We start from the raw sequence: 7,184 nt of genomic DNA on the forward strand, positions 1-7,184 counted from the left end.
AAAACAGACAAACAGAAAATTTGTCGGTTATCAAAATTCCGCGAGTGTATGGAAACATTGCCATTTTTAGTATGTCGGGAAAAACCATTTTAAAATGAATTTTCTTCAAAACATTCTCGTCTGACAAAAAATACTAATTGAAAGATATTGAGTCTCTCATATCATTTAAATCGCAGAGGCCCGACGCTGATTTTCGTTCAAAGTATTTCAATCCGATAAACATTGAGGGCTAAAATATCATTAGATGGTGAAATTTCCCTTAAAAAGTAGCAGTATGGAAGCATCTGTTCTGTTGCCTTTTGAACAAGGAGAAAACTGCTCGGGCAAATACTGGGACAGGTTCTATTTTCTATTTTCGCCAATAGAAGGAAATTGTACGCCAATAGATGAGCCAATAGCAAATAGATGGGACAAGATTTACTAAACACAGATTTATAAACACTTCTTTGTTCCGTGAGTACCGGGAGAAGTGTTTGCTTTGTTCTTTAAAGATCGTTTTGTGATATAAGACAAGACTCATCCACCTATGATTCGCGAAAGAACACATATGATGATGAACTTATTCGTGAAATGGCGGAAGCATTGAAAATGGAAGAACCAATTTACAATAGATTCTTAATTTTGCCAAAGTTTCACCAGGCTGTTGGTTTACGCCAATAAAGCACTCTTCTTTGTATACATAAGGTTAAATTTTTTATTCAATTTATATCAATTCTACAGTCAATCGATTATTATTGCAGTACACCAGCTCACTTGAACTGAAGTCTTAGGTATGGGTGGATAAACAAAGCAATAATGAAATGAAAATATTTGCAAAAAATATTCCTTTTGATGTCAGATTATGCAAAGACGAATACGTGCTGCATTTTCGGCAACGAAGCTTATGTGAATTTCAAAAACCAGATTTCCTGGCTAAAAATGACAAAAAAGGTTCGACTCGTTACGATGCCAAATTAAAGTAATTTCATTCAATGTTTTCTGTGAATTTGAGAAGGTGTGTGGAAAATGATGAAATACCGTATAAGGTTATGAATTAAATATACTAAATGCCAACACAAAATGGTTAAAACAACTGAACTGTGTCAGTGCAATTAATATACTGTCGGTTATACGTCCTACAACTCAGTTAACAAACATATGACAAGTCATTTAAAAAAAAAGCAGCTCTCTTCAATCCTCCTCACTGACGACGCACCCGAGTACCTATAACATACCTGTCATCAAAATATCTACGTACTTCGATTATTATATGTCTCCACATAATAACGATTCATGGACATAATTGACGATTACCACCTTAAAAACTGACTTGCAAATGGATTACTCTGTGAATATCTTATTTGTTCACATGACCACCAAGAAATTTATTCCATTCTTTTTCTAACAAAACATTTATTATGAATTCATAAAGATTTTAAAGTTAAACCATCGTTTCATGCATTATTTAGCCTATGTAAATGTTTACATAATTTATGGAAAGAAAATAAATCGTTGAAAATGTGAAAAAAAGGATCTGTCCTGGCACAAAGGGACGTGATCATTACTTTACACAAATCAATTGTGCATGTGTATTTCAGAAAGAAGGCAAAAAAAATTGTCTTTGCAAAAAGTTAAATCGAATTGTGGGTTTTTTTTTATTTTAATGTTTTGATAGTTGAAAATGTGTCATATATTCGAAAGCGATTTTTTTTCGTCTTCTTCATAATTACTTAGAAATGTGAAATGAAAATTCGAAATAATTTTTGTCAATCGAAGGAATATGTCGGATTGTAAAAAAGAACTCACCTTATTTATCAGTCCCATTTCAATTTGAAACTCATCTTCTCAAGTGTTATTTTTATAGTTTTTATGAATTTCCGTTTTTATATTCCATTTCAAATTTCGTTTTTCATTGATACATTTTATGCATGTTTCATTAAAATAACAACACTTTAGTCGCCTTTATTTTCTTTCAAAACACAATCGAATATTCATTTTATATTGATTGTATTGTTATTGAGTCGGGCAGTCGTCAGAAATATTGTCCATTCCAATCATCAGGGCGATTGTTATTTTAATTAAACTTTTTTTTTTGTCGAGAATTTCAGCTTCCATAATTTCAATTGAGTTCATTCAACGTCAAATAGTGAAGAATTTTTCGTTATTTTTTTTCGTTCTTATTCAAGTGAACTGAGGCTCTGAGAAATATTTTTGTTTGCACAATTCCTCTTCACTTCCATTATAGGGTTTCATGAGCAGCTAATCTGCATGGCAAAATTGCGGAGTCTTCTCTATTAGGACGTATTTAGCAAATATATTCTAGTCAGCCTATATATAACGGCTAGACTATTACAAATGTTAAGTCGTCTTTATTGGTCTACTATTTGTTTACAGAGCATTTACATCATACCAACTAGCTCTAATTATCGATAACCTAGGTCCCGTTTTCTTAGAAAATATAGTTATAGGTGCGAGAAATATAATTCGGTAAGTTATTGTAATCAACACATTTTTATTGAATTTTATTAAAGGCTATGTCTCCGCTAATCGATTTGGAAGACAATGTTAACCTTTTAGTCTTATATGAGCTTTACATATTACGGTTTTAAGGTTTAAAAAAAACCGATTCAGTCGTTAATTTAAGGTACAAACGAAAATATACAAACATTTCTTTATTGGACATTAATAACGCTTGTAATAATAGGCATAACATCAAGCGAAATATGCTTCGGTTAGAGGATGTGAATAAAAAATTATGTTTTTCCAAATTTTCTTTTTTATTTCATTTCCATTTGTCTTATTTAATTGTTAAAAATAGCAAATGTCTTGGTATACCATGTTCATTCCATTGAAATTAGATCTAAATGTATAATATATTAATATTCAGACATTTGCTCACCTCATTGTAACATAATTAGAAAACTTATTTAACTTTTGATCATGAATATTTCCAAACAAAACATTGGCTGATTCATTCCATACCATAGCAAATATGACCTAATTAGGAATTCATTCAAATAAATGTTTATAGCGGACAGGACACATAATCACTAATTCGATTTCCTGTTTCTTTTGTCATTGTCAGTATCCGAACGGTCTCAACCAACTATACCAAACGATTTTTAGACTTTAGTGTTTTTCACTGCAGCTAATTAAATGAAGATCTGTACTGAGAATAAAGACAAGTATCACCTGTTATCGTCAACGACGACAAAAATAAATAATAAACTCTTGCTAACGTCTTATATAGAAAAATAAATGTTTAAACAAATGGAGTAATAGGTTTTATTTTAAACTTTCGAAAACATTTCTTCATTTTAACACATCAAATCAAGTAATAGATTCGAGAACTGTTCATTTTGCCGTCTGTGAAAGGCTGGCAATACCTAAAATTTTCTGGTAAAATAGTCAATGAGACGACATTGTATCGTATTATTCGCCTAGTCGGTTGGCATGTAGAGGCACCACATTTCTTATAGTACGTCATTCTCACCGGACTATTTTTTTTTGTGTAACTTCATATTGATTCATTCCCATGAAATGTCACAGCAGTGAAGTTTGCTCATGAAAAAATAATTCAGTGACACATAACAAAACGTACTAAAATGTAATAGTCTGAGAATAAAATCTATCACATTTCAGTATAAACTTCAAAACAACCATTTCCTATTGAGTTATATTGACATTGCAGATTTTTTCTACTCATATATTATATTCAAACCAACTGTTTCGTATTAAGCGAATCTCTGATGTTATCTGCTATTTATGGCGATATATAATGGATGTCATAAATTTTCTTGATTAAATTACTGTATAAGCTCAATTGAAGTGAGAAACAATTATTTATTAAATCGAAAAACATAAATTAAAATGTTTATTTGTATGATGTATTTGCGTTGACATGCAACTATAAACAGAAAAAATTCTTTTTGTTTATGAAAGTGCTATACATAGGTATAAACACCCAGTATCAAAAAAATCTATTTGTATTTAGTATTAAACTGAAGAGTTAAGATGATTGTTACGACTTAAGCCACACATACAATACCATTCATTATTGTAACGATTTTTTTTATTCTTTTTCTAATATTTATTTTCTTAAACTAAAAATGATAAACAATAATTCAGACAATGAAAATATTATGAATTTGTCTTGGATAAATATTATTTATGAAAATAAAAAATGATCGAAAAAAATACGACGAGAAAAAAAGAGTCTCTAGTATCGATTTCATTATTTTGATGAGATTTTCTTGTGATCAGAAACAATATTTTTATTGCAAATGAACAGAAAAAAAACCGTTCGGTTTTAAAGAACTGACGAATGAGTGTGAATAATTTTAAAGAATTTAAATAGCTTAGCGTTTTATTTCATTGATAACAAGTTCTCGTTAAACAAAAAAAAAATTCTGAATGGATTTGGTACCGTAATTATTTTTTGTTCTTCGGATGGAGCTGAGGCAGGCATAAAAGTTATACAAAACATGTCTTAGACATTGCGTGTATATGTATATCAAAAAAAATTAATCTTTGTTTATACACATTAACATCGTTATATAATCGGGTCCATGGACCATATTTATACAAATAAAACAAAAAATGTTGTGTGTACAATAACGTACCAATTTTATGACTCTCTCTCTAGGAAATATTGCTTTTCAATGTGTGTGGTATAGTCGGTATACCCCATATCATGTATACAAAATTTAAATTTTATTGCTTTCAATATATGCAAACGAAACAATCCTGAGACTGTTTTTCAGACCGATTTGTAATACACAATTAGGCGTTAAAGGATGTTGAGAAGTATTTTTTTCTTCGTTTAAATTAGGACGTTTACGAATTCAAAATTTGAATATTAAATTGCTTTTGTGATGAAAATGGCACCTTATTTTCTAAGCGCCGCTGACGATAACATAAAAGTATCATTGTGCATTGCATCTACATTTTTCTTATTCAATACAATTCAGCTTCTCGTTATGTACTTTGATTGGACTTTGAGGTTTTAATCTTACCTCCACTTTAACCAAGATCAATACGTATAATACACAAGTTACCATTGCACAAAAAAAACCTTTACACATTAGGCTGTTACGGATCGAGCCTGAGTTGTCCACAAAAAGTTGTTACCATACCATGTCAAAGAATTAATTAACAACTTGCGCAAAATCACGGAAATTAGTCTTATTCTACTATTTTCAGTGGAACCGACAAAAAAAAATATTTACGTGGGCCGTCCAAGTTAGAAAAGTATGAAAAATTGAGTGAATCTTAAACTTGAACATTCGTAAATTTATTAAAAAATGATTCGATTTTTGCTCAAGTGGGCTTAAATTCTTGAAACTGGTATAGCCTATATAGGACAGAAAAGTTTTTAAAAATGATCTGAAGAATGTTTGTTACTAGCGTTTGTTTCGCCTAAAATTGAGGCAAAATACCTTAGCGGAGGAAATAGAATTTCCTTTTCTGGATATCTTAAATACAACATTCCCAATAATTTAACTTCAGTTAAAGTCGAAAAATGTTCTAATTTTGAAAGTTTAAGATTCACAAAGTTTTTCATAGTCGTCAATTCACGGCAAATATTTTTTTAGCCAACTTCCAGTTTTTATTTTTCAACTTGAGTCTACTGAGTTGAACAAGACTCACATAATTGAAAAATATCCAAAAGAATGTTTTTGGTAGATGTCGAACCGAAAATTCGCAGGTTTTACGCAAGATTTTAATTAATTCTTTAAAATCGATTTTTGACAATGGATGAATAGCAATTTTTTGTGAGGTACGCCTGTCTGGATCCTTTATCCTATTCTTACAAAATCTAGATTAGAAGACTTTCACTGAAAAACAAGTAAGTTGTAGTGTCATAGTTTACCTTTTTTTGACGACTACACCGAACACATTGACCTGTAATATACGGCTGTTAATCTGTTATCCTTTAAATGTTAAAAAAAATTGAAGTACCAGATTTGAAATCAACTGATTAAATCTTCGATCAATTGAAGTAATAGATAATACTGGTCATATACTTGCTGCCTGTACAGGTTAAATTTGCATATACACATTTAACTCGGTACAAAACACATATCTTGTCGATGATGTCGAGATTCAGATCATATTCAAATTTAATCTGAATGGAATCAAAATAGTGCCACCAACGAACACATAGTCGATTGTAGAACTAGATCCATTGTCACTTTTTTGTTATTCCGATTTGTCTAAAAAACAATGAAAATTTTATTCCAATCCCAGTTTCATCAAGTATTTTCTTTCCGATTATCTTTTCACTTTAAAATGTGTAGGTATAACAAGCCCATTATAAATGGGAGTTGTAGGTACATACAGAATATGTATATGATCCAATTGTGGCACTGCATATATCCAACTTATAAACGTTTCAATATCATCAACAATTTTGATTTGGTTATAAAAATATTTCATTCAATTCAAAACTGTATGTTAATTGTGGATAAATATTATTTCAACCAAACTTAAAGAAGCATCCAGTGTGTAAAGGTGAGATGATATGATGAAAATATTATGAGATATATCAGAATATGTTGAATTGCGTGTGGTAAGAAAATTGAATTAATTCAGTATTTTGTGTGGATTGATTCGTGTTATTGTAATGATTTTGGTGAAAATTATAAAAGAATTAGGAATTTAAAGAAAATAAAAATAAGAAAAACAACAAAAATGAATTTCAATAAAATTGAATTTTATTTGAGTTTGAATGGAATCTTAAAACGATTAAGTCTGAACCGTGTGTTTTGTACTCCAATATTCAAATCAGATTTCAGCTCATCGAAACCTACGATTTTCATTTTCTTTTCTAATTATTTTATTTCTGGGTGGAATATGATTAGGAAACAAGTCTCAAAGTATGGGCGTATGGGAAAAACGCTACGTTCGAGCTTACGTTTACAAGTATGTATACATGCATTTCGTTATCTTAAAGTACTGTTTTAGACATTTAACTTCGGAAGTAGTTGGAAAGGATCAGTTAGAATAATAAAAGTAGATTTGTAATGAAGACATCGAAGAAAAAAATTGGACAAACGTACACACTAGTTATAGTAGAAGTCAAAATGCTATTGGTTTGTTGTCACTGGTGATTTTCGCCGTCACAAATCTATTGTATTGTATAGGATGTATAGGACGAATGGAATTTGAAAATGTTTTTTTTATTGAGCCGGATAACTTAAATT

The sequence above is a fragment of the Bradysia coprophila genome, unplaced genomic scaffold (assembly GCF_014529535.1).
Source record: "Bradysia coprophila strain Holo2 unplaced genomic scaffold, BU_Bcop_v1 contig_138, whole genome shotgun sequence".
Taxonomy (NCBI): Eukaryota; Metazoa; Arthropoda; class Insecta; order Diptera; family Sciaridae; genus Bradysia; species Bradysia coprophila.